This window comes from Phoca vitulina, unplaced genomic scaffold (assembly GCF_004348235.1).
Source record: "Phoca vitulina isolate PV1807 unplaced genomic scaffold, GSC_HSeal_1.0 scaffold50, whole genome shotgun sequence".
Lineage (NCBI taxonomy): Eukaryota > Metazoa > Chordata > Mammalia > Carnivora > Phocidae > Phoca > Phoca vitulina.
In genome coordinates, this window is record NW_022589753.1 from 10636079 (window position 1) to 10654094 (window position 18016).

Consider the following 18016-nt stretch of genomic DNA (forward strand, 5'->3'; position numbering starts at 1 on the left):
GCGCGCCTCGAGGCCGAGTCAAGGTAAGCCCCGGCGGCCGCCGCGCGCCGACCCCGCGGCCCGGCCCCGCTCCCGCCGAGCCGGCCCCGCGGGCGCATTGTTGTTCCGACTGCCAGCCCTCCAGCCACACACGCTCCTTTGCATACTCCGGTGCTGACGGAGCGCCCGCCCCGGCGCGGACCGCTACCCGGGTTCTGCTCCGGGGTCCAGGCGCCTCCTCCTGCAGCCCGACCCCCCCCCTTCCCCGCCCCGTGAGCCCGCCGAGGCCAGCAGCCAGCCTGGCCCCCAGAGCTTGTCCCGCTGATGGCATCTCCCTCCACCCCGCCCCCAGCAAGAACCGAGCTGCTCCCATCCCTGGAACTAATCCCTTCCTCCCGCCGCCCCCACCACACGAGCCCCCCACGCACACCCCCAGTGCCTGGGACGAGCCTTCTGCCAGGTCTACCCATCCTTAGCTGGGGGAGGGGGGACAGGTTGGGGGGCGGGGAGCATGCATGGCACAGAGTGGAAAGTCTTTGCCTCCGCCGTGCAACCCTTCCTCCCCAACATGCCAGCTCCCCTCCTAACCACGGAGTCCACCACCACCCCCTTTTCTCAGTCGCAGCTGCCTGGTCAGCACGACCTCTTTTGAACATTCTGAACCCCAACTTTGCAATAAGGTGGGAAAAAATGGCAATCCAGAAAGCTGCGAAAAGATTTTTTTTTTAATGCAATGAATGGGGAGGAGTTCTTTGAGCACCCTTTTATTCACCTCTCTTTCCTCTGGGCTGCCTGCCTGCCCTCCCCTCCCCCCCAACCTGGATGCCTGTCTGCTGGAAAAGGCGCGATTGCTTCTCTTCCTCTTCTGCCCAAGATCAGGCGCTAAAGTCTAATATCCTTTTTAGCCACACTAAGTCTTCTTGATGTTCTTGCATTCACCAATTCCTCTGGGCAGTTCTTGCTATAACCCCATTTCTCAGACAAAGGCTTAGGAGGGAAAAAGAACCAAACTGTTTCCTGTGTTTGCCATTTTAATGCTGTCCATCCCCACACACCCAATTCCTATCCCTGATGCTTCTCGTGCCAGTGTCTTGAACCTTCAAGATGGGCGGGGGGGGAACCAACTCCTGGGTAGCTTGATACAGTTTCTTTATAAATCTGCATTGTTGCTTCTGGTTTATGGCCATCAAGAAAATACCAGCCCCCACCCAAAATGCACCGCAGCCAAGTCGGCTAAAGGCGATGAGTGTTGGAGTCAGTAGGGGGCGCATTTCCTGCACTGGGTAAGGCTGCAGAGGGGGGAAGGGCCCCAGAGCTAGAACAGGATGTGCTTCACAGCGCCTTCTACAGACCATGGGAAAATGGACCCAGCAAGACACACACTCTCGCACTTAGTTGGTGAGCTGACAGCAACATGGCGAAGGATTAAGTGAGTCAAGAGCGGTGATTTTATTTCTTTTAAAGAATCCACCCTGCATTTTAGAAGTTCTGTCTTTTTACTTTTTCAAAACTGTTGACCCTCAGACAATCCACATTTGTTCTTGGCACATCATTGGTACACAGATTTCCTATTCTCTGGAATTCTGGAATTCTTCCACCTTAAGCTTTGAATGTGTCACCATGTCTTTCCAAGGTCAGATGGTAAAAGGGAAAGTTTAAAACCTGAGAGTAATGGGTTTGGGGGTATTGCTGATTACCTCCTTTCTTCATGGCCCAAATCTTTCCAACTCTTTTGAGAGGTAAAAATCATTCTTGAAGGATGTTAGATTTTAGTGGGGTAGTAATTTTCATAAGCATGTAGATGGGTGTCATGATTTGCAAAGCCTTGTTGGTAAACATCAAACCCATGTTGAGTTCTTCATTGTCAAACCCAACAGAGTTGATTGTAAAATTTTGTTGCCTTCCAACTTTGGACTTGTAATTGCCATTCATTATCTCAGTAGCCAACCACCTTTGCAAAAGTGTTGACACCGGTCTTCTGTGAGCACCCACCTTCTTAGGGTGTGTTGATTTCTATAGATTTTACTCCTCTTGTTATTTCCATAGGTGTGAGATGCACAATGCGAAACCTAGGCCCCAGCTTTTGCACCATGATGCACAGGGTTGTACTTTTTGTACTGAACTGATAGGTGGCCTAGTGGTTATGCCCTGTACTACCATTTTGAGGATCTGGACTCCGTTCCTGCCTTGCTCTTTGGACCACATTGTCAATTCACACCGGTGGGTATATTCATTTTGGAGGGTGGGAACTGCAGCAACAGGGAAGCCAGAGATTTCTTCCTCCTTGGTCACCACCAAAGCCAGCACTTCCAAAATTTCAGCCTAGCCACATTCCTCAAGGAACCAGTTAGAGCTGGTTGCAGTCGTGGGTTCTGAACAGAGAAATGACTTACGGCTTGTTTAAGAGAAAATTTTTAAGTTGCTAATATTGTTTTAATCATTTGCATTCTGCACTCTTGTGTATAAAGTAAGTTCTCAATTATTGTTATCTTGATGACCCAATCTCAAGAGTTGCTAAGCTTCTATAAACCTTAACAGATTCTCTGATCAGAACAGGCCTTTCCATGAACATGTACTTGCTACCAATGATTGACAGTGGTTGTTGATACTCGGTACTTTTAAGACTTTGTTGCAAGTATTTTATATAGATACATCAAGGTAAATTCATGGGGAATGAATGGGTGTATTCTTTGATACATAGTTAACCAGTTGGTGCTTAAGGGAGAATTTTCATGGAACATTTGCTACCAAGTAACATTTTGGTGACTGAAAAGGAGGCAGCTTGGTTCAGGTATTCCAGTGGAGACTTTACTATATTGGTTTTGCAATTTTTTAGTAACCACAGAATCAGATTTTAAATCTAAATGGTAATATTTATAATTTTTAAATACTGCTTAGTATATGTTAAACAGATATAATTTTGACCTGTACTTGGTCTTTGATATATAGTTATATTGAGTTTTTAGAGGAGTAATTTGAAAACAACTTATTTGAGGGTATGTTTGAGGTGAGGCTTGTGAAGGTGCTATTGTTTGATTTGGCAAATTATACATAAGATACAGTGTTAACTGATATCCTTAGTGGTAATAGCCATTTTCCCCCTACAGGAAAACTTGCTATGAGCTCTTAGAAAGCATGTATTCTGCAGTTTCAAGGTTTCCTGGTTTTGGCATCAAAATAAATAAATAAACAAAAGGTGAAACAATTGGGCTTGAAAGCTGGAATTTAGGTAAACTGTGAGGGTTCCTTAAAAGTACAGTAAAAAGCCTCAACTAACCAGAGGGTGAGGATGGGTATTCTGTTTAATTGAACTTTAAGTAGAAATTCCTTCTTTATCTTGGCCATTGTTGTAAATTTCCTAAAATTACCTTATCAGAGGCTGCTATACATTGAACTAACTAAATCTTTGATTTTGGTTCTTACGGTCTCTATAGAAAATATAGGAGATTGGGCTTTGAATCTCTAAAGACCTCTGGCCCCGCCTGTCCTGGAAGTCATTGGTTGTAAACATACCCACTGTGAATTTGTTTTGCTTAAATTTCTCTTTTTTTTCCTTAAACCAGAGTGCAGGAAAAGTTCTAATACTATTTATGTTAAAAATAAAACGTCACCATGTTGAACAGATTAAGTGTCAAGTAAGTTCTCAATTATTGTTATTTTGATGACCCAATCTCAAGAGTTGCTAAGCTTTTAAAAACCTTAAAGATTCTCTGATCAAAATAGGCCTTTTCATTAACATGTAGTTGCTACTAGATAATCAGCTTAAATAGGCTTTTACCAAGTAAAAATGACTTCTGTTTTTTGTTCGATTTGATTACTAAAAGCATAATTAAATAAGGTACACTGTGTTAAAAATTGTTGCTTTCCTTGTAACTAAATGTAATTTCTAGTATTTTGAAAATTTAAGTATTCAGCAATCTGTCGGTTGATACACTCAAGGTGATGTACACATGCTGGCTACATGTTTAATTGTGGAAATTACTTTAATGAGGAAGATAGAGCTGATCAGTTACAAAGGAGCAGGTAGGGATCAATAGTTGGGTAGAGAGAGAGAAAAGAAAAATCTCAGAATTTCAGTAGTATTTTTGTCTTTTGGGAACTATATATAAATAACAAAATTGCATAAGTTGTAATAGACCTTGGCAGGTTGACTCCATCAATTGGTGTGTACATATATATACACATAAAATACAACTCACTTTTTTAGAGTTGGAAATAACTGTCATTAAATACAAAGTCCGAGCATCAGAGATGTGGTTGGGAAATAGTACATATAACTACAGAAAAAAATGTCGGAATTAGACATTGTAGTTTTTTTAAAATAACCTGTTAAAATCTTAGTGAGATAACTTGCAAAATGATGTGAAAGTAGCCGAAAAAATGGAAATTTTTATAAGATTAGAAGCTAATTTGTAGTTTACACCAAGATGCCCAGTACTATTATGTAATAATCTATGTGTTCATGCTGAACTTCCAAAAGGGCTTTCCCTTTAAAGTCTGTTATGTCTTCCAGAAGATAAAATATTTTCCATGGGAGTTTAACTTTCATTTATTTGCCTAAATAGCATGAACATTAAGTAAAATGTTGCTCCCCTGAGTAAATAATTTAATTGTAGAGTCACAGAGCTTGACATGTTCTTAGCATCATGCAAACTTCCCCTAGTTTTGTAAGAGCTTGTGGCGTTAAATCTAGAACAAATGGCATATTTTGCTGGTGTGCATCACTGTCAGTTATACATTTTATGTTGTTAGTTTGGAAACTTGGCATTTGAAACTGGTAAGAACCAAAGCCCCACACTAACTGAATTGATACTTTGAATGTAGAAGCTGTTTCTTGTTTACTCATTTCTGCCTTAATCGTTGAGAGAGTTTATCAAAGAAGCCATCCTTGTTTTGCCCAGCATGAATGGCCATGGTTCCATTGTGACTTCATGTTTTTTATAGTTTGTTTGCCTGATCCTGTTAATTACAAAGTGAGGGGAAGGATGATTGTGCTCCCTCAGTCTTTCTGTGTCTTAGTTCTCCTTGGACCTGTGTTTTGGTTGTGACCTACCTTTGATATCTGGCAGTTAAGGAGTCATCTTAAATGAGAATCCATATTCTCTTTCACTGGAAGAAGGCTCTCCTCACATATTATCAGGCTTCTCAGATTGGTATATATATATCAACTTGATTATAATGTGATGTGTTTGTCTATATTAGGAAGTCACAGATAAAATGTGAGCCAACTATATACAGGAACTGTTTTGATTGAGGGCATACATTTTCTAATCAGTGTAAAATGCAAAGTTCTTTTCACTATTTCAGTTCTGAGTTCTCTCATCTCCATGTATGCATTCAGTTGTCCTCTGCCTGCAGTTCTTTGAAATGCACTCTCAAGCTTCCTTGCTTTTATGGATCCCTAGCTTAGTTCTAAGACCACAGCTTGAGAAATAATGAAATCTCCAGGATTGCAGCCGAGTTCCAGAAATAAAGGTGTGGAAATTAAGAGGAGAGCGTAAATGCTTTTGATAGAGTTTACTAAGGAAGACTGCCCTGAACACGTAGTGCAGTTTAAGATTTAAGGTTTAACTCAAAAACATGCATGCAATCTGTAGGAGACTTGTGCATTGTTTGACCATCCCTTAGAATTAAAAATAAATCCCTACCATCCTAACTCCCTCTCCAGTAAGGGTATAGATTTGTAATTGAGTCACTCAGCTGTGGGTTGTTTCTGTTTATGTGTCACTTCTCCTATGACTTGGTTGATGCCTTTAAGAAGGGTGAGCTGTACGTGTAAAGGCCTCTTTGCTGGCCTTTAGGGTAATATTAATGGCATGCCCATTTTATTTGCCAAGCATTTTTTAAACCATTCTCAATTTTCTTAGGATTGTCCTTGTTTCACAAGTGGGGAAATCAAGGCACTGTGACATGCAATGATGAAGTGAGCCACAGAATGTGTTCATGCCAGGCCTGTGCTTGAACACAGGCTTTTGTAGGGTTCCCTTGTGCTCTTTGGCTCATGGGGGTCACACGAATGCTTCATAACTGGGTAGTGCTGTTTTGTGCTTGTGTGTCCGTGAATACCCAAGGATCCTAAATGGGCTTGACAGTCAGAGGCTGGCCACACCCCCAGCAAGAGAGTACTGGCAAAAATTGTGCTAGGGGTGGTTAGTTGAAGCAGCACATGTCTGGTTTGAAGTTGCCTGTACAAGGATCTAAAAAGAAAGTTTGTTTAGGGTCCTGTCGCTTTTCCCAATGTTTTGGTTTAGGGCAGTCTTGTTCTTTCTTTCCTCTGAACGGTTATTTTTGCTTAGACAGATAATTGCTGGCTTTTGCCCTTCTGCTTTTCCTTTTTCTGAACCCTCTAGGCTCTGTTTAGGAGTTTGTGGAAGGCTGTGCTTCCATTGAAACATGCAGCTTTTTCTGGTGGGAACTGGCAACAAATGAGAACCTGAATGAGTGGTTTCTTTTGAAATCTGGTATATCTGAAGAAACTTCTATCTAGCAGAAATATGGAAGAATTCATTAAAATTTTAAATTGGGGGTTGTAAACGTAAGTCAACAGTTAGAATTCTTGCTCTTATGAAAGCGGTGGGGAGTGTCCTGTGCAGTCGGCTCAAAGTCCTGGTCCACAATCAGGTAGGCTTAAAAACAACACCAAGAAAAACTTCTCTGCAGAAAGTGTAAGAGTTGAGCCACCAAGTGGCAAAGCCTGCTACACGAATAATGCTTCTGCTACAAAGAAAGCTTTGCCTATTAGGCCTTGACTCCTAGGAGATCACTCAGAAAAACTTGAGGTGATTCAAGTAAACTATTCTGTTATTCATGAATGAGGAGAAAAGAACCTTTCCCTTACTCTGGGAAAATTATTTCAGAGTAGTTTTGATAGAGCATGGAAGTTTTCTCGTTAAGGAATTAAAAATAACCTACTTTGTGTCTTATGCCATTTAGATGACCAGACCAGTGACGTGCTACTGGAATGATTATAAGTGGACATATCTGGATGTCTTCTTAGGCCCCCACTTGTGAATTGATTTCCCTTTTTCACATTTCTCTTTAGCCAGGTTGTCCCCCTGTATTGACAACAGCCGTGCTCCGCTGTGGAGTTCTTACGAGGGTGGCACGGTGTTGTGGTCATTCCCCATGGTATGTCCCTGCCTTGCTGGAATGCCTACTTCAAACAGAGCAAATTAGGAAATGCTCCCCATCTCATACTCTTTAAAGCTAGATTAAGGTGTTAGAGATAGTCTCAAACCTTTTTTTTTTTTTTTTTTTTTGGTAAGCTGTGAGGCATCTTTCTTCCTTTCAAGTAAAATTCTTTGTGAACTTCAGTATGTAAAATTGATAAAGGGTTAGGGAGCATACCTTCAGTTGCTCAGCTTTCATCTTGTCCCTCCAGCGTCATCTTCTCCTCCATGCATATATTCTATCATAGTCTCAGCACATTCTCAAAACACCCTGAAAGCCATTGGTTCCATTAGTGTTCTGTAAATTCTGGTGGTCACAGCTAGGATTCTCATCTAAAATCTGAATACTCCCAAGTAACGGGATAAACAGCAACATAATAGTTTCTGGTTGTAGGCACTAGTCTTTTAGTCTGAAAATCTTAGAAGTGACCCACATATTTTTTTTTTAAATGAATATGCAAAATCTAGATCATAACCTTGATGTTTCTATGTGACTTTAAGTCACCTAGGTTTATTGTGGGTACTTGCAGATATTCTATTGCAGAAGTGTTTTAAGTGCCACAGAGTTTATAAAGTTAAGAATATGCTAACTCACAAATGTAAAGTATTATGTGAAAACACTGTTATGTGTGTGAATGCACATTATGATGTGTCTAGGAACAGATATATGGCAACCACATCTGATTATCAGGATTAATAGTCCATATTTTTTTAAAAGATTATACCATAGCGTGAGCTCATAATTTTCAAAGTGACTATTCTAGTATCTGATCTGGTTTAGGATAATGATAACTGCTTTAAGTGTTAACTGGCAGCATCTCATTTAATCTTTCTGGCATTGGAGTTGAACAGTGGAATCGTGTCCTTCTGCATATACTATAAGGAAAGAGACCTCCGGAGGTTGAGTAACATTTTTGGGTTCACAAAGCTAGTAAGTGGCAGAGTAAGGATTAAGTAAGGACACAAATCTGCCCAGCTCTGGAACTGTGTTCTTAATAACTACATCATACCGTCTGTCTTGAGCAGAGGAAAGCTTTTACTGTGTTGTGTCACCCTACTTGTTAACAGAAATTTGAAGTTGTGAGGTAAAAATTTTACATGTAGCTGATAGGTCAGCTGAATTTTTATTCATGAAAACAATATAGCTTTACTGGGAAGCACAAATGTTGATGTAGGCTGTAGGCTTCACCCTTGAATTTCATCTTCCTTTTGCCATCACTTCAGCATCTTACTGTCTTACACCTAAGGCTCTGCTCCGGTGATCTTGCAGACCTTTCAGATTGTGTGGGTCTGAGGTGGGTGTAAACTCGGCTCTGGTGATTCTGACAGTTGCCTAGGTCAGGTACTCCACTCCACATGGACTTCCTCTAGGCCTTTTTGTAATGGGACCTGCCATACGGGCCAGATTAATTCTCTTAAAGTGCTGTTAGAATTGTATCCTTTCTCTCCTTCAGTGTCTGCAGCACCTCCTCAGTGCCTACCAGACACGGCAGCAGACTCTAGCTGCACACTCAAGGCTTCTGTCCTATCCCCAACCTACCCTCCCAACCCTGTCATTCATTATTACTCAGAAGCTTGGCATAGCAGCCGTTCTGGACTCTATATGTTGTTCGTAGAACTCCTTGCTGTCCCACCTCTAGAACTGTGCCAGCAAGTTTTGTTTTTTTGTTGTTTTTTTTTTGTTTTGTTTTTTTGCAATGAATGCAGATTCTCAACTAACGTAGTGGCCCCAGCTTAGCATCTACTTCCACCTTCTCCTGAGCTCCCCTGCTGAGAGTGAATTCTCCCTCTTATGAAACCTCAGAGCATTCAGTTTGTGACACATCTGACACTTCGCTTCTTTTCCTGTAGATATTTATGGGGTGTCATCTCTGTAAGTCATTTCTAGGTAGGGGCTTTTCCTTCGTCTACATTTACTGAGTGCCTGCCATGCGTCAGCCACGGCTGTAGATGCTGGATACCTAGCAAGGGGGAAAACAGCAAGGAGGACCTTCTTTGCTTTGGATCATGAGATGGCACCTTTGTGTTCCTGCACATTTTAAGGGTTCGTAATTCCATCATTTGAGATCAGGAAAATCAATCTCTGCTGAAAAACGATTCATAGTGGTTGTAATTTACAGACATAAGTACCTCTTTACCATACTGTATCAATTATAATTTCAGGTCATACTTTCCTAAATCTGAAGTCACCTGTGATGAGCATTTAAAATAAAACAAATTTTAAGTCACAGTGTAATTATAATTTTGGAGATTGATAATGTGGTGAATGGGGCTGCTTATTTCCCATTAGATTCTTGGTTTGATATTAATGAGCCACACCACATGAAAGAAAACAAAACTTGCCAAGATTAAATTGTCATCATTGTGTTACCTTTGAAAAGGTTTCTTATTTTTCCTAGGACCTCTCCTCTTTTGCAGTTCTATCCTTATAACTGTTTGAAAGAAACTTAAGGTTATTTAAAAATTTAATACATGGAAATTCTTTGAAAATCTTTACTGCTACGTGCTCTAGAATCATTTCACTTCTGCAAAACAAAAAATAGTTGAACTTATTAAAGTAACCCCAGCTGGATTAAATCTGTTAGTTAAGGCAGAGTGAATTGGAGCCTTTGACATTGACAGAAGTGATATATTCCTCTGTTCCTGGCCTCTTGGAGTAGAGCAGATTTGCTGGAAAGGGAATTCTAAGATTTGGGGGCTGGGGGGAGCATTAATAATGTTACCATAGAGTCATCCATTTAATATTGTCCAAAATGGTCTGGAAATTATTTATAAAGTCCTTCAAAGTTCCTATGTTACATCCAGGACTTGCTCTTAGAGGATCTGTCCTGTTCAAAAAAAAACTTAACAGATGCTTAATATTCATAGTTTTGGCAGAGAGTCATCAATGATAAATGCCTCTAATTTTGAACCCACACTATCCTGCTGATAAAATTACGAGCAAACCTTATTTGGTTCCATATTCAGTACTATTGCCTTATATTTTCCAGTAGCCACATTGAAAAAAAAATTTTTTTTAATTGTGATAAAATTTACCATTTTAACGACTTTTAAGTGTAAAGTTCTTTGTTATTAAGTACACTCACATTGTCATGCAACCATTACCACTGCTCATCTCCAGAACTTTTTTCATCTTACAAAACTGAATCTTACACCCATTTAACACCAAGTCCCCATTCTTCTTTCCACCCAGCCCTTGGCAACCACCTTCTTCTTTCTGAATTTCACTTTCAGTATCTCATATGAGTAAAAGCACAGTATTTGTTCTTTTGTGGCCAGCTTATTTCAGTTAGCATATGTCTTCAAGGTTCATCTGTGTTTCCACTAGCCACATTTTAACATTTAATTTAAAGATGAAATTAATTTTAATATATTTTTAACCTGGTACATCCAAAGTATTATTTCAACATGCCAATATTTTGAAAAGGTATTTATGAGACGTTTTGCATTTTTTAATACTAAGCCTTGGAAATCCCAAGTATATTTTACATGTGAAAGCATATCTCAAATGGGCAAAGGACTTGAATAGACCTTTCTCCAAAGAAGACATACAAGTAGCCAATAAGCAAATGAAAAGATGCTCAGTATCACTAATCATTAGGGAAATGCAAATCACACCTAAAATGAAATACTACCTCATACACATTAAGATGGCTATTATAAAAAACATTAACAGGTGTTGGTGAGGATGTGGAGAAATAGGAAGCATTGTGCGCTGATGAGAATGTAAATGGTAGTACCACTATGGAAACATAGAATTACCATGTGAAGAGATATTTGTACATCCATGTTCACAGCAATATTTACAACAGCTAAAAGGTGGAAGCAATCCAAGTGTCCCATCACCTGCAAAATGTGTATACATATAGCATGGAATATTATTCAGCCTTAGAATAACAGATAAGCAAAATATGGTGCAAAGATGGTATAGAATATTATTCAGCCTTTAAAAGAAAGGGAATTCTGACATAGGCTCCAGCATGGATAAACCTTGAGGACACGATACTAAGTAAAATAAGCCAGTCACAAAAAGACAAGTACTTTGTGATTCCACTGACATGAAGTACTTAGAGTAGTCAGAATCATGGAGACAGTAGAATTGTGGTTATCCAGTGCAGAAGGGAAGGGAGTTATTGTTTAATGTACAGAGTTTCAGTTTTGCAACATGAAAAGACTTCTGGAGATGGGTAGTGGTGATGGTAGCATGATAGTATGACTAAATACCACTGGACTATACACTTAAAATTTCTTTTTTTTTTTTTTAAAGATTTTATTTATTTATTTGAGAGAGAGCATGAGGGGGAAGGGTCAGAGGGAGAAGCAGACTCCCCGCTGAGCAGGAAGCCTGATGTGGGACTCGATCCCGGGACTCCAGGATCATGACCTGAGCCGAAGGCAGTCGCTTAACCAGCTGAGCCACCCAGGCGCCCATACACTTAAAAATTCTTAAGATGGTAAATTTTATGTTATGTGTATTTTACCACAATAAAAATAAACTGGTTTAAAAGCATATCTCCATTCAGCTCAGACGAGCCACATTTTACGTGATGAAGAGCCGCTTGTGGCTAGCATCTACCTGTTGGAAGGAAAGCACAGTTCTTAAAAGTTAAAAACTTTTCAGGCAGCATTGGTTTTCTTGCTGCATGACTAAATGCTGAGATACCTAAGATTCATTTTCTTTTAAAAGAAAAATTACATGTGCATAAAAATCTGGAAGGATAAATATACCCAGTGTTAACTCTTTACATATAATTATTTGTGTTCCTTGCCTTATCTATAGTCTGTTAGGCCCAATTGCAACAACTTTGCTGAGATGTAATTCATACACCATAAAATTCACCCCTTTAAAGTGTAGAATTTGATGTTTTTTAGTATATTCACAGAGTTGTGCAGCTATCACCACAGTCAATTTTAGAGTATTTTCATCATCCCACAAAAAAAAAAAAAAAAACCCGGTTCCCATGAGCAGTTAATTGCCCTCTGCTGTCCCCAATTCCTCTAGCCTTTGGCAGCTTTACTCTTTCTGTCTGTAGATTTGCATGTTCTGCACCTTTTATGTAAATGGAATCATACAATAAGTGGTCTTTTGTGACTGATTTCTTTCACTGAGTATAATTTTTCACGGTTCATCCATGTTGGAGCATATATCAGCACTTCATTTTTTTACGGCTGAATCATATTTCACTGTATAAATATACCACATTTTATTTATCATTTAATAGTTCATGGAGTTTGGGTTGTTTCTTCTTCTTGGGTATTAATGACTACTGTGAGACCATTCGTGTACAGGTTTTTTTGGTGTTTCTGTTTTTTTTAGGATTTTATTTATTTGAGAGAGAGTGAGCCCATGGGGAAGGGCAGAGGCAGAGGCAGAGAATCTCAAGCCAACTCCCTAGCTGAGGGCGGAGCCCAACAAGGGGTTAGATCTCACCACCCGTGAGATTACCACCTGAGCCAAAATCAAGAATCAGACACCTGACTGACTGTGAGCCACCCAGGCACCCTCGTGTACAGGTTTTTGTGTAGATGTATGTTTTTATTTCCCAGTTGCTTTTGTAATAAAAACAAATGGAACTTTATTTGCAAAAAGGAGCCTAAAAGGTAGTTGAAAGCAGACTAGCCTCCTGCCTAACCCTGCTCTCCAGAAAAAGAAGGATCACCGAAGCCTCTCTTTTCCCAAGCAATTTTTGGAATAGCATGTTTTGAGTATTGATAATGGGAAGGTGATAAAAGAGAGACATAGGATACATCTGTTTTTGAAAAGCTGTTGTTTTATTTAGGGATACCAAGGTTGTGGTTTTCATATTGCAAGGTATTATTACAATTTGGATATCTTTCCGTTGTGACTATCTATTGACTGTTGGCATCCAGTGATGGTTAAGAGCACTTCGGGCAAGTGGTCTCAGAGCTCTGGATCTGATGGGACCGTCTGACCTGAGATGTGTATGTATTCTTAATCTGTTTCATCTCTTGAGCTAGTTTGGTTGAACTTGTTTAAGGTCATTTCAACCTTGAGTGTGAAGTTGTGGCACTTTCAGATGTATGTATTTAACATGCTCTTGTTTACCTTTAATGTCTGAGATCAGAGCTTCATCTACAACGGTAATGGGAGGAGCGCTGCATCCTAGATCTGGAGATGACCTTGAGACCCAGGTCTGTCACAGACAAGCTGATCACCCTTAGGCCAGTTGCTTCACCTCAGTTGCTAATCTGTAAAATGAGAAGAGTTTAGATGAGGCAATCCTTTGGTTCTCTCAGTGATTCACAGTGCTACATTTTGGAATCAAAATGTTCATGCCCCTTTAATTGAGAAGATATTTAAAGACTTGATAGTTAACTTCCCTTTTAACCAGACGTGGATTCAGTACAGAAAATTTTTGTTCCCACCAACTGAACCACCTAATACTGAAAAACGCAACACATATTTATTTTTTTTAAAAAAAAGAGATCTTGGTTGATTGTGTCATATGTGTAAAGTGGCTGCCACCAAAACAGTGCACCTTTCAGGAACATTAATTTAAAAATAATACCCAGGGCACATCTGGCTGGCTCAGTAGGTGGAACATGTGACTCTTGATCTCTGGGTCATGAGTTCAAGCCCCACGTTGGGCATAGAGATTACTTTTTAAAAAAATAATAAAATTTTAGGGATGTCTGGGTGGCCCAGTCAGTTAAGTACCCAACTCTTGATTTTGGCTCAGGTCATGATCTCAGGGTCGTGGGATCAAGCCCCGCATTGGGCCCTCCACCCGGCGCGGCACCTGCTTGGGATTCTCTCTCTCCCTTCCCCCACTCCCCACGTTCTCTTTCTCTCTAAAAATAATAAAAAAATAATAAAATTTTTAAGAAAATATCTAGAACTAGAGAAGTGTTGTCCCACTTGACCTTGTGATTGTGTCACATCTGGAATAAGTTTATTCAGGGCACCAGAGAGATTGACAGACTGGATCCTGTGATAACAGAAGTAATGGTGGAAAGAACTGAGCGTGCTTAACTTGGAGAAGGGGGAAGACTTGGAAGGGAAGGAGGAAGGGTCTTAAAAATGTGAAAGGCTGGGCGCCTGGGTGGCTCAGTTGGTTAAGCAACTGCCTTCGGCTCAGGTCATGATCCTGGAGTCCCTGGATCGAGTCCCGCATCGGGCTCCCTGCTCGGCAGGGAGTCTGCTTCTCCCTCTGACCCTCCCCCCTCTCATGTGCTCTCTCTCATTCTCTCTCTAATAAATAAATAAAATCTTTAAAAAAAAAAAAAAAATGTGAAAGGCTGTTCTGTGGCTAGGGAATTCGATTTCTGTAGCTGAACTGAGAACTGTGGGCTTGTGAACAGAGCTGTCCGGTGTGGAACAAGCTGCCTGGCGGGGTTTGTGCTCCGCTCACTTGAGGTGATCAGGCAGAGAAAGAGTCTTAGATTATGAGCAGGGCTACTTGTGGAAGGGATTCACACATTGTTTATAGACTGTGGCCAAAAGTATTCCTATGACCAAGCATTGCTTTACTGGATGCTATATTTAGGTAAATGTACTCATTTTGCCTTTCATAAATAACAAGTCTACTTACCAAAAAAAAAAAAAAAATAGTATAAAAACTTACGGAATTTAATCATTGATTTGGGGAAAACTTGAAGAAAATCAAAGTGTCTTTTTCTGGAGACAGTTTTGTATTTGACACAATTAACTATTGGGATTTTTTTATTATTAGAGAATAGTAAAAGTCAGTGCAGTTAGTAGATAAGTATAGAAGAAAACAGAAGTTGGTTACATTTTCTGCCGGCTTCTTGTCTTTATTAACAGTGTTCTAATATGATTAACCTAAGCAAAATAATTGGTGTTCATTATTCACATTTGGCTTTTGGTACATGTGTGTCTTCATTTGCAAAGCAGTTTTCCTAATCCTCCTGGGCTTTCCAAATAAGCCCCCCTTTTTAGCCTCAACACTACTGCACGTTTTCCATTACTTAAGAGAAAGGAGTCTGAACTTTCTTTTCTTACCACTGTCATGCTGCACAGTTTTATCTGCTAATCCAGAAGAGCATTCTGCCTCTGGATTGTCAGTTACTTGCTCTGTGGTATTTGGGATTGAGAAAGAGAGGAGACAATTAGAGCTGCCTTTCTGTGGAGAGCCTGTGGCATCTGCAAGGTCTTTTACCCGAGCTTATAGGAAATTGAAAGATTAGCTGCTTCTGTTTAGGACTGTGGTGGTGGTTGTTGGCTGCTGCTGTTGTTTTTTAAAGATTGAGTAGGATGGTTGCTTCCAGATCAAATGTAGGCGCTGGGCTCTGAACTTGCTCACTCATTGGAGGGTTCTAGAAAGGCTTTATGGGTTTATTTTTCAAAATACAAACATATAAACCTCTTTACAACTGGTTTAGTTTAAATGTAGGACTTAGTAACACCCTTAAAAAACAAATAAGGTATCTCTGGTCACTGCTTCTGATCCCAGAATAGTCAGGAAAGATAAGCACTTACTGATTATAAAAAGAAACAGTGTTTTACAATGACCACAGTTTTACTCAGTGATATTGACAGGTATTAAATATGTTGTTGAGCGGGTGGTAGGAGGAAAAGTGAGCACATAAATAAGGAAATGTTTTCTTTCTGCCTAGTTTTTATTTTAATGGATCCTAAATGTTTCCACAGAGACATCACAAAATCTGTTTTAAAAAAAAAGTACCATCATGAAGATTTAGGAGAATCTTCTTAAAATGTCTGTGCCTCTTAAAAAACAAAACAGTACTTTTTAGTTAGTGGTTTAAAGAAACTTCAAATATATCTGACCCTACACCCCAGTGCAGGCTTATAAGGTCTTTATAGAACTACTTGCATCTGCATGACATTAGAATACTTTGTTTTCTTGATTTAATATCAAGGATCTGAATTTCTTCTTACATGTTAATTTGTATTTATGATGTTACCAAAAATGAAACTGTCTATATTGTAGTAGTTTGAATGTCTTCCCAATTTTTATTAACATAGAAAATACAACTGCTCTTTTTCTTCACTGGTAATGGCATTATTTCCAGCCTTTGATCCCTCCCTCCACCCCCAGTAAAAGATTTTCTCAGATGTGTGTTTTTCCTTACAGCTTAATGTAGAAATGTTTAAAAGACAACACCAAAGTATAAACTGTATTCTAATCCTTAGGCTTACTGTGGGCTTCTGACAACCATACTCTGATCAGACTGTAATTTTACTTAGGGGAGATTTTCAGTAAACTTTTGGAATTCTGCTATAGCCATCAAACTTCCTGCTTTGGTTGATTGTCCACTAGGTCCCGATTCTACATTTCAGACTACTGTCACCTTGGCATAAATTTGCATTAGAAGCTTAGTTTAGACAAGTAACTATTTCAAGGAGATACTTAGGAACTGAGAACTTTTCCTTCTTCCTCTTTCCATTTCAACCTCTGAGCCCCTCCACTTTTTATCTTTTTTATAATTCAGCTAAGATTTGTTTAGAAACAAGGGTTTCCTCTTTAAAAGGGGGGTGGGGGAGTGTTGAAAACCACTGGTTTAGACTAAGCAGCTTATGTTTAGGTGTTACCGGGAAGAAGTAACCATTCCTGTCTAGCTCTCAATGCAGTGTAAGATTTCTTAAAAATTGTAAATTTGTATTCACTGATAGAACTGATGCATTAGTTGTTACTCTGGTATATGTTCAGATTTCAGTTCCCAGATATGAGAAAGTTGCAGTTATACTTGCAGGTGATGGAAATTAGGGCATGCTATCATATTTACTTCTGTACTTGCTAGCATGTTAAATTAGTACTGTATGTTCTTATTAAGAACTTGGGAAACCCAAGAATGCACATAAAAATATGAAGAATTATATCCTGGAAGATGCCATGTTACATCCACACTTGCAGTAGCTTGAAATATAATCTGGAAAAGTTTGATCTGGAGGCTTTTTTTTCTCCTGGCTTGTTTGATTAACTGTGCCTGGTCAAAGGTTTAAGGTTAGGTTTTATGGGGTTTTTTGTTTTTTTGATTTAACTTTCTGTGGGCACAGTTATAAATGTTTTTCTGCTTTTTTTTCTGCCCCTAAAAGCAGACTAAATGATGTTATCCTTGATCCCTTTGCAAGGGACCTTATCATATACATAGACAAACTTCACTGACTGTTGGTACATCAGGTCCTGCAAACCTTGCCTTGAGCCGGCTAAACTAGAACCGTCTGCTCTCGGGTTCCCCTCTGTCTTCCTGACCCAGAAGAGCCTCAGTACAACACCTGACTTGATCCAAGCCTTTTGGCAGAGCTGTTGTTTCATAAATGATTATAATTATGTTTCTCAGATAATAATGACTTCTTTGCTTAAGTGAAGTTCACTGTCATTGAGGTGCTGTTATCCTTTACCTGTACAGGTTCAGACTATAGATATTTCCTCATAAGACAGGCTCATTCTGCCTCATTTCTCTTCGTATGTGGAGTAAAGGAGTATTTTTGGTTTTGGAATTTGGAGGGGAAAGAGAAACCTGTGTTTGATCAGTCTTCTATATGTGTTTTCAATTCATCTCTAGCCTGGGGCTACAGATCTCAGATTTTCATTTCTGCCATCTGACTCTTGCTTTCTAAGAAAGCACATGAGTAGCAGTTTGGTCAGGATTATTAGTAAAATTTTAATGTTTTGGACCCAGTCAGTAGGTGTGGGTATAATTCGCAAAGATCAATAGGAAGGAATGTGGCTGAATCATTCAGCAATGAATTTAAATCATTCTCAAAAACTGGTATTTTTAAGTCTGGTTCATCAGATGGCATATGCTTACCCAAATGCTACTTATTTTCAGTTAATAAAATACTTGCAAATGTTAACTATTATTAATAGGTCATTGAGCTTTCCCCCAAATCTTTTAACGGTTCTTTTTTTATTATTTTTGAG

General features: G+C 39.6%; 1 protein-coding gene across 4 annotated transcripts in view; it reads left to right on the forward strand.

Annotated features, from left to right (window-relative positions):
- Nucleotides 1-18016, forward strand: part of ADNP (activity dependent neuroprotector homeobox) — a 37200-nt gene that overhangs the window by 4116 nt on the left and 15068 nt on the right. Inside the window, exons 1-2 of one of the 4 annotated variants that reach the window (XM_032387507.1) lie at nt 440-2199; nt 3543-3614. The exons of 1 other annotated variant lie outside the window; for it this stretch is intronic. The gene's annotated coding sequence lies outside the window, so the exon portion shown is untranslated. Of the gene's footprint in view, nt 1-439; nt 3615-18016 lie in introns of those variants that run through there. 2 more of the 4 variants (XM_032387506.1, XM_032387505.1) reach the window with 2 other exon arrangements.